Below are 10722 nucleotides of genomic sequence, written 5' to 3'. Positions count from 1 at the left end.
TTTGTCCAATACAGCCTACCACCTCTCAGAAATTCAAGGTACAGTACTTACAGTTCTGTGCCACTTAAGGATCTTAGATTCCATATTCATAGCCAATTGTAAGACATTTGTTGTAAATCTTACAGGCAATCCAAGGACATACACATGCAGACTGAGTTCATAACTTGCCACTCTACTGAGTAGCAACACAGGATTCAAAACTATACAATAGAACAGCAGATTCACTTAGGCCTATTCAGCATACGTAACTAGTACATAAAAACATAAGAGCCCTGCTGGATCAGGCCAAAGGCCCACTGAGTCCAGCTTCCTGTATCTGTCAGGGTATTGAGGCACAGCCTGAGGAAATTTGCTGCCTGAGCATGGCATGGCCTGAAAGCCTGGGACCTGTATCTAGATGTAAGCCCAAGGCTACAGTAAGGCCACCATGTGACCCTGGAGTGACCAATAGTGACTGGGTAAATGTGCTGAGTCACAGTGACTTTGCAGCCCCAATATAAGTATATGGGAAAGGGGCCAGAGCATCCTGGGAGGATGAGGTAATGCAGTCACGAGAGGATGAGGTAATGGGGATGAGGTCATCCCTTACCTGATGGTCAGAGGAAGTATAAGAGGGAGGCTGCCAGAGCCTACCTCGTGGGTCGTTGTGAGGAGTTTTGGAAGAGCATGAATCTGTTGGATTTACGAAGATCTGTGATTGCTGCTTCGCTGCTGTGAGACTGGCTGCTGCTTGTATATATGTAAATGCAGCTTGGTGGTGGACTTCTGCCTGGCTCGTGTTTTCATTCCATTGCTTCGCTATCTTGGGTCGCTTCAGGTGCCAGCCTTCTTCTTCCTCTGCAGGCTTTGCTCGTCACATAGCCCCAACAATCTCACAGTGGCCCACCAAATTCCCCAGGGAGCACACAAGACAACAGACACAACCTGCGTCCCGGTACCCTCCCCTGCTTCTGGCAATCAGAGGTAGCCTGCCTCTAAAACCAAGAGCTTGCACATACCTACTATGATTTGTAACCCATAATGAACTTTTCCTCCAGAAATTTGTCCAATCCTCTCTTAAAGGCATCCAGGCAAGATGCCATCACTAATTCCTGGGGCAAAGAGTTCCACAGACTAATTACACGCTGGGTAAAGAAATATTTTCTTCTGTCTGTCCTAACTCTCCAAACACTTAGCTTTCATGGATGTCCCCTGGTTCTGGGGTTATGCAAGAGGGAAAAGAGCATCTCTCTCTCCACTCTGTCTATCCCCTGCATGATTTTGTATGTCTCTATCATGTCCCCCCTCAGGCGCCTCTTTTCTAGACTGAAGAGGCCCAAATGCTGTAGCCTTTCCTCATAGGGAAGGTGCCCCAGCCAGGTAATCATTTTTGTTGCTCTCTCTTGCACCTTTTCCATTTCCACTATATCCTTTTTGAGATGTGGCGACCAGAACTGGAAGCAATACTACAGGTGTGGCCTTACCATCGATTTGTACAATGGTATTACAATATTAGCTGTCTTATTCTCAATGCCTTTCCTAATGATCCCAAGCATGGAATTAGCCCTCTTCACTGCCGCTGCACATTGGGTCAACACTTTCATCGACCTGTCCACCACCACTCCAAGATCCTTCTCCTGATCTGTCTCAGACAGCTCAGAACCCATTAGCCCATATGCGAAGTTTTGGTTCTTTGCCCCAATATGCATGGCTTTACACTTACTTACATTGAAATGCATCTGCCATTTTGCTGCCCAGTCTCCCAGTTTGAAGAGATCCTTCTGGAGCTCTTCACAATCTCTTCTGGTCTTCACTACTCTGAAAAGTTTGGTGTCATCTGCAAACTTGGCCACTTCGCTGCTTATCCCTTCCTCCAGGTCATTTATAAATAGGTTGAAAAGCACCGGTCCCAGGACAGATCCTTGGGGCACTCCGCTTTCCACCTCTCTCTATTGTGAAAATTGCCTATTGACACCCACTCTCTGCTTCCTGGACCTCAACCAGTTCCTAATCCAGGAGAGGACCTGCCCTCTAATTCCCTGACTGTGGAGTTTTCTCAGCAGCCTTTGGTGAGGGACTGTGTAGAACTTCTGAAAGTCCAGTTATATAATGTCCACAGGTTCTCCTGCATCTACATGCCTGTTGACCTTTTCAAATAATTCTAAAAGGTTCATGAGGCAAGACTTACCCTTACAGAAGCCATGCTGATTCTCCCTCAGCAAGTCTTGTTCATCCACATGTTTTGAGATTTTATCTTTGATGAGGCATTCCACCATCTTACCTGGAAGAGATGTTAGGCTGACTGGCCTATAATTACCCGGGTCCCCTCTCATTCCCTTTTTAAAGATCGGTGTGACATTTGCTATCCTCCAATCTTCTGGTATCGTGACCGTTTCAAGGGATAAGTTGCATATTTTAGTCAAGAGATCAGCAACTTCATTCTTCGGTTCCTTAATAACTCTTGGGTGGGTGCCATCGAGGCCCAGTGACTTATTGATCTTTAATTTGTCAGTTAGGTCTGAAACATCTTCTCTTTTAACCTCTATCCAACTTAATTCCTTAGTCAGGAGGGGCTGTTCAGGCAGCGGTATCTGCCCAAGGTCTTCTGTTGTGAAGACAGATGCAAAGAACCCATATAATTTCTCTGCCATCTCTAAGTCTCCTTTTATCTCCCCTTTCCCTACCTCACCATCCAGAGGGCCAACCACTTCCCTGGCGGGTTTCTTGTTTTTAACGTATTTGAAGAAGCTTTTATTATTCCCCTTAATGTTGCTGGCCATGCGTTCCTCATAGTCTCTCTTGGCCTCCCATATTACCTTCTTACATTTCTTTTGCCACTGTTTATGTTCCTTTTTATTCTCTTCATTAGGGCAAGACTTCCATTTACGGAAGGAAGCTTCCTTGCCCTTTACAGCCTCTCTAACTTGGCTTGTTAGCCATGAGGGCACCCTCCTGTACTTAGTGGAGCCCTTCTTCCTTTGCGGTATACACTTCTGCTGGGCTTCTATTACTGTTAACAGCTTCCACGCACTCTGGAGAGATTGGATCCTCTTTACCTTCCCTTTCAACTTCTTCCTAACTAGCCTCCTCATTTGAGGGAAGTCCGCCCTTCAGAAGTCAAGGGTTCTTTTGTTAGATTTGTTTGGCACTCTTCCCCCAACATGCATGGTGAACTAGTACAGTGAACCATCTATTTAAAGGCCCTCAATTTAACTGAAACAATGTTTTCTTGCTCCACTAAAAATGAATCATATACATTTTGTGCATGCATATCTCCACTGACCTCAATTCATTCAGATTTAATGGACTTTAGGCATTCACAGACACCCCTTCTTCTGCAATTACAGCCCAATCCTTACCAGTGCTGGTGTAGCAGGACAGCTCAGCCCACACTATATCCAGTGCTAGGAAGTAGCAGGCTAGAAATTTCCTTGAGGTAAGGGGACATCTGTCCCCTTACCCCTGGGTAACACTCCAGCCTGCACAATGGGGCTACTCAGACCTGCAAATGGCTGGGGCAAGTTCAAGAAGCCCCACGTTGGGCTTCCAAGCTCTGGAGGAGAATTCAGATTCAACATGCACCAGCACCACTGATCCTGCTCCTCCTCAGTCTCATCCACTCCCTCCCTGCCCTCCCCCTGCCCTGTTACATTCCCTCCTGCCATCGTTCCACCCTCCCCCTTCCCTCCTCCAGCCCCTATGATGCCCAGTGAGAGATTTCCTGCTGTGTCAGGTGCTCCTTTTGGATCCAGCACCAGCAGGATGCACAGGCCTTTCCGCCAGCACTACTTATTTGCAGGATTTGCAGAGTGCTTTATAGTGCTTTTGTGACACCCTAAGCGGGCACAGTGGTCACTATGCTTGTGTTCTTCAAGTATAGAAATGTGTCATTAGTTGGATAAATCAAGGATTCTCTGTTCTATAATGATGTCTCTTTGAAAGCTTGGGGGGAGAGGGGACAAACCCACAGACACAGCTATGGCAAAATGTGCACTGTCCCTTAAAAAGAGCCCACACAAGGCAAAAACATAAATGTAGGGAACGTTAATGTCTTGTTCCTTAAAACATTGAAGACTTAACCTTTAGAAATATATAACAGGAAGGCTTATAACAGGGGGGGGCCCCCTGTAAAACTGGGAGCCCTGTTTTGGTAAATATAGCTAGTTCAGAATTGTCATTTCAACCCCTTTTTCCTGGAAGACCGTTTATAGCTCGGAAAGGGTACTGGAAGGTAGAATCTGAGGACTTTTGTGATGTTATTTCAGTCCAAATTAGCCTAACAGGCAATGCAATTTCAATTACGCCACCTTTTTCAGAAGTGGACATTTTTATCGTTTTCAATTTGCCCTTTGACATCCAGTGTTGCAGGGGCATGCCACTGTAAACTAAAGGGCTCAAAATCACAAGGGCCTGAAATCACAAGGGCTCAAATAGACTTTTGAAAAAGGTAACTGAGATTGTCTGAATTCTAATGTACTTGAATGGTCACATGTTACCTATGTACTGACCCAACATTATATCATTGAAATGTGTACATTAAATAATGTGAAAAGTCCATTATTTAAGCAGTACTTACACAAACAGATGCTGAAAAGCAAGATCTTTGGCTTGGTAGCAGTCATTCTTTGGAAATAAATAGAAACACAGGCTGCCAAGTCGTCAATAATGTTCAAATCTGATACACCCATCTGTGACACAGTTTGTGTGCAGTTAAGATTAGAAATAGTTGCAACTTTACACGCAATGACATTTTTCATGAGTGCCTTGTACTTGAGCAAAGCCATAATTTTTAGAAGGCTTAAGCAGGGATGGAAAAACCCAGCATGGTTTGACTCGAGTTGAGTTACTGAGTCACCGCCCCTCACAGCTCAACTCAACTTGAACAAGAGTTCTAACGGGGGCACTTTCCGAGTCTCCAAGTCACCCTTTAGTGATTTTAATGGATTCTCAGGTTCCCAACACTGAGCTTAAGTAACTTGACAGTGGAGGGAAAACACATTTGCTAGCTGGAGGCTTTTCAAAATGTTGGATGTTATGTTAGGTTATGTTGTAATGCAGTTGCTACTGTGGTTCTAGGCACCCTGGTTACAATTTCTGAGAAGCTTTGACTCTTCCATTGAGAGTCAATGGAAGGGGTTTTGAAGTGTCAAGAGATTGCAGTTCTGTTGTGCGCAATCAGGAAGAGAACTACATTAGAGGCTAAGAGTTGAAGCTCCCCTTCCTGCAGTGGAGGAGTGTTTTGCTACACAAGAACCAAACTCATGCATTCTTTGTAACGTGTCATTTGGTGTGTTTACTCGAACAGTGAGGGAGCAGGCAAGTGTGCTCTAGAAGTGTTAGCATTTGAACATTTAGCAAAATGAACATTACCACAGGCAAATATTCTACTTACAGTTGCTTAGAAAGCATACCTTTGGGAGCATGTTGGCAAGGGTGCAGAGGTCTTTCAGGAAATGCTGCTTTCTGTTTAGCAACTCAGATTCTATCAGCCATCTTAGACGGGAGTTTCCCTATCTGCTAATTAAAATAAACTTGGTGAAAATTTGAGCTGCTAGACCCAAAGCACAGTTCCTTGAAAGACTCCACACTTTTGTAAATTAAATGATGGGGGAATGAACCATACACAACAGACCTTGCAAAAACTCTAGTGTCTTTGCTAGCAAGCAAAGCAGGAAATCCCTGAAGTTCAATTTACAAACAGAGCACAATAACAGAGTACTGTATTCTGATGTGTTCCAGGATGAAGCCCCTCCTTTCCAGGTATTTTTTGTTTTTAACGTACAGTTCAAAACACTGAAATGGAAGCCATCGAAAAGCAACCAGCAATATGGCATGATGAGGTATGGTTTGGGGCCTCCATTAATAAAGGAAGGAAAGCCCTTCAGTGTTTGTGAAGAAGACTGTTTGATTCTAGCCATTATTTCCTCTGAGAGCTTTCAGAGGATGGGCATAAGCAGCTGGTTTCAAAAAAGGAAGAAGTGCCTTATGCATTTCTCTCTGTGATAAGACCTTGCATAGGCAAGAGCCTAGCTTCCTTCATCAGATGTATGAAACTGACTGTAAAGGCATTTGGTCATAGAAGTGCAGGAAAAGGAGAAAAAGCTGAGCTGAGCAGGAAGTGTGTGGCTCCCTCGACATTATGAGGTTGACATATCCAAATTAATAAAACACTGTGTTTTCATCACATGATGCTCGAAAGATCCAGCCATTCTGAAATCCGGATAACTTCTAAAACACACATACACTGCAGGATTTAAATGGCCACCCTGTGGCTTGCAGAGAGAGAAAGAGAGACATTGTGCCGACATAGCTTTTCAATGCAGCATCTACTGATCCCCTTTGCAAAAGAGCAATCTGTCAGCAGGCATCAAAACCTTTGACTCTAAGGTCGTAGAAATGTGATTTTGATTTTAAATGTCAACACAAATACCATTGTGGTCCACTGTTATTATCCCCACATTGCTGGGATGGGGGAGGAGTTGTGGCTGAGAGAGAGTGCCTTACAACTATATAGTATAGTCCAAGCAGATTAGCAATAAGGTTACAATACTGCAAGTTGGCAACAGGGTTGAGACTCAGAGACAATGCTTTACAACAACCTTGCAAGTCCAGTGACATTATACCCATATTTGTGCATCTGTGTGTGTGTGGGGGGGGGGGTGATGGTGGTGGAAAACAACCCTGCAGGATAAACCAGTGTTATTGTTATCCAGTCTCTGTGCTTTTTAAATGGAAATACAGGGGCGCAGGCAGCAAACTTTGCCCATATTGAGACCTATGTATTTTTTTTCAAAAGTTCGTTCTTGTAGGATTTTTTTCCTCTCTCTACTCTAGAATTACCCACATTAACAGACTGCAGCCCTGTGATACTCACAGCTTCACCCTAACATCCAGATGCAACAGTTTGATAGAACCTGGGCCAGGGGAGTGGTGAAAAATGAAACGGCACCTTCTCTAGGGGTCTAATACCCCTTCTCTAAAGGGGTCAAAGAATCCTCCAGTTTTTTTCCATAGTGACATATTGATAAATGAGCTGTTATCTCTTCTGAGCAGCTTGCTGTGGGCTATCCAGTTAATTGTATGGGGAACCTCAGTCCATACATATCTGTACTACACACACACACATATCTATACCACACACACACACACACACACACACACACGTATATAGGGACCCTCACTCTTACATACATATTTGTTAATAGTGTATAGTGGATAAAGGACCAACACACATGAATCTGTTAAACTTTTAAAAAGCTCTCTTTGCAATAACTGCCTGAGATATCTTTTGAGAGACAGTGTTGCCTTATGGACAGTAATGAGACTGAACTGTAACAGCCTGGATTCAAGACTCTTATGTTTACTCATTCATATTGTTGTTGACCACTTAGGTTTTACAAACAAGGCTCAGGACAGCCACCTGGATCATTTCTGCCTGAAGGCTGCAGCCAGTTCCCTCAGTCAAGAGGATGCAGGGAATGCTGCAGTCAGGAGTCTGAATTGTACTTCAGTCTACAGTTTACATGAACACAACCCGCATGTGGATCACCGTTAGAAGACAGCTGAATCCTAGTTGCCCAAGGATGAACTTCTGGATGAGCTTCTCTTTTCAGTCATCTGCACTTCCATTGTTAGCAATGAGCATGGCATCTAGCTCAGGATGTGGGAAAGCCATGGAGGCCCTAGAGCAGCCATTTTCAACCACTGTGCCATGGCATATTGGTATGTTGCAAGTGGTCCACAGGTGTGCCACAGGAATTTGGAAGAAAGTCATTTATCAGTAGAGCCAGTGGGAGATGTGAGCCCCCCCCCCCCAGCAGCATGTTGTGCCTTGTCAATTATCAAAAACCTGATGGTGTGCTTTGACAGTTTCAGTACCTTGTCAAGAGTGCCATGAGTTGAAAAAGGTTGAAAATTGCTGCCTTAGAGCAAGGAGGCAAAAGATGATGTCCTGGACCTGACCAGGAACCCAGTCTATTCCTAGATGGTTTTCAGTTTGAGTCTGATTAACAAACATGACAAAACCTCTTTTGATTAATTTATTCTCCTACAAGAGCAGAAGCAGTCTTCTTACTCAGGCCCCAAGTGTCCTATACTGTGGAGAGTCTTCTGAGCCCATTCTGCCCCCTGACCTCCATTTAGTAATTAACTACATTGGTCGCTAATGCTGATTTTCTCCCACCACTGTTTTCCAAAAGAACAATTGCAGGATGAAGCAATTGTTTACATGCTTTGGAAAGCTTGGCACGCCAGACTGTTCGCATAAGGCTCAGTATGAGACTCCAATAATTAATTAGAACCTTTTCATTCACTTTGACAGGAACTGACTTGCTCAGGCCCTTGTATCCTTTATGAATGCATCTAAGGAAACAAAAGCTGCCATCTTTGGCTGACTTGCCTGTAATGGTGGTAACTGTTGTTAGCTAATCTTTCTTATTTTATCCTGTTACTGTAAAATGCATATATGAATGTTTATGGAGCAACTAGAGCTCCCTTAAAGTTTAACTTGTTTTATAATAAAATCTTTCTATTTGAAGATTAAGTGCAATGCCTTTTATTGACCAAGGGAATGTACTTTAAAAGAACCTGGTGCTTATGGTATTATAAGCAGACCACATTATCCTTCAGGGGTTAGTTGGCTTAGGCTGGTAGTAGAGGGTGTGGTTTACATCCTGCTAGGGTTTGGGAATTCCCTCTAATCTCTCCCTGACCCCAAAGGTGATGGTTGTGACAGCTGAGAATGCTTTTTAAATGCAATGTGACATACACACACAGGGGAAAAACAATCCCCCCTCAGACATGAAGCTTCCTGGGTGAGTCACTTTCTCTCAGCCTCACCTACCTCACAGGGTTGTTGTGAGGACAAAAGGAGGGGATCAGCTGTGTACACCGCCCTCAGCCCTTTGGAGGAAGGGCAGCATAAAAATGTGAAAAATAAATAAGTAAAAACATTTTTGTTCAAGGATCCTGTGCAGTGACCAATGGCACAGCCATGCTGTTTTGGCAGGAAAAGGACAAGGAAGATGAGAGTGAAAGATGCAACAGAAAGGATTTATTGTGATGACTTAACAGAAGAAAGAAAGGGAGAATCAAAATGGTGCCTAGCTGAACTTACTATAGCTAGGCAGGAAAAACTATTTCTGACCACCCACTAGGGACTGAATGTAAGCAGGAAGGAAAAAAGAAGTATGATGAGAAAAAAGTCCTCAGAACATAAGAACAGCCCCACTGGATCAGGCCATAGGTCCATGTAGTCCAGCTTCCTGTATCTCACAGTGGCCCACCAAATGCCCCAGGGAGCACACAAGACAACAAGAGACCTGCATCCTGGTGCCCTCCCTTGCACTGGCATTCTGACATAGCCCATTTCTAAAATCAGGAGGTTGCACATCCACCTCAGAAGGAAAAAGGGGGTAGGGAATGAGGTGGGGGGATCTTGGTGGCAAACGTGCATGCCAGATCCTAGCCCCCATTTTCCAGCTCCCCCTGCCCCTTTCACTCCTCACACTTGCAGCTAGCATGGGGCCAATGAGAATAAGCAATAAGCCACTAGGAGGCCTATTACCTCTGGCAAGCCACCTGATCACCCTCCACCATTGGATGCAGTACATGCGACAACAAAATCAGTGCTGATGGTGGGTGATAGGATTGGGCAGTTAATCACAGAGGAAAGAAGGACAAGAGACACAGAGCTGCTTCCCTGGAGAAAAGCGGCACTTTGAGAGGTGGCCCACAAGGGTTAGCCAACCAGCTTGCACTGACTCAGCACCTCCACTTGCGTTCAGGGAGACAGAAGGAGAGAAAAAGTAGAAAGGGGGAGGGGTTATCAGTCATCTAGGATGCTGAATGGTCCTAGGATGGCAGTTGAACGGAGGAGTGGCTTATCGCAGCACAGGTGGGTTAGTGCTCCACAAGTGGACAGCAGGGCAGGACAAAGATGAGTCAGGAAGCTGGCAAAGAGCAAATTAAGAAGCAAAGAAGAAAGGGCAAGCAGGTGGCTCCAGTGCTCAGGGTTTTATCCAGGGAATCGATGGCCTCCAGTGAGCTCTGCCTCTGCCTTTCATACCCAGTTGTGGGTTCAGTGGCTAGTTTAGTCGGTTTGTTGGTTCATTAAAATGCCTCCTTGATTAAATTTAGCCAGGGAGTTGGTGAGGAGCATCAGAGCTGGGGATCCTTCTTTTGCTGTGTTAAACTCATTTTCCCCAAACTCAGTAACGGTTTGGAGGCAGCTGTAGTCACCAGGATTCTTTTTACTGTTTCAGCAGAGCATTTGAATTTTGGAGCCAGCAAAACTCTCTTTGAATTTTGAAGCAGGCAAGTTCCATTAGATCCGACTGGATTCAAAGGAGGGAGGGTGATTACGGACAGCCCAATCCTGAGCTGCCTGGGGCACCCAGGCTCAGTTTCACCAAGAAGGGCTGTCGTCGGATCCTTTGCCGCCCGGGCTACCGCGGAAGGCGCCTCGGGAGCAGGGGACTGTGGTCCCCTTCCCCCGAGTAAGGTAAGCAGTCCCACAATGGTGAAGAAAGGTAAAGGCACTCATGTAGGGCACACAGCCCTACACAAGTGCCCAGGCACGCCTCCAGCCTTCCCCCTCCCCACGTCATGCCTCCTCCCCACCCTCTCTCGACCCCCTGCTGGCCTCCCCCCTCCCCAAAATGCCTCCTCCCTGCCCCCGCTCCTGCCCCTTACTTGCCATGCCGCTGCTCGGCCATGCAGGAAACTGCTGAGCCACGGAAGCTG

The sequence above is a fragment of the Tiliqua scincoides genome, chromosome 1 (genome assembly GCF_035046505.1).
Source record: "Tiliqua scincoides isolate rTilSci1 chromosome 1, rTilSci1.hap2, whole genome shotgun sequence".
NCBI lineage: Eukaryota > Metazoa > Chordata > Lepidosauria > Squamata > Scincidae > Tiliqua > Tiliqua scincoides.
This window is presented reverse-complemented; position numbering follows the sequence as displayed.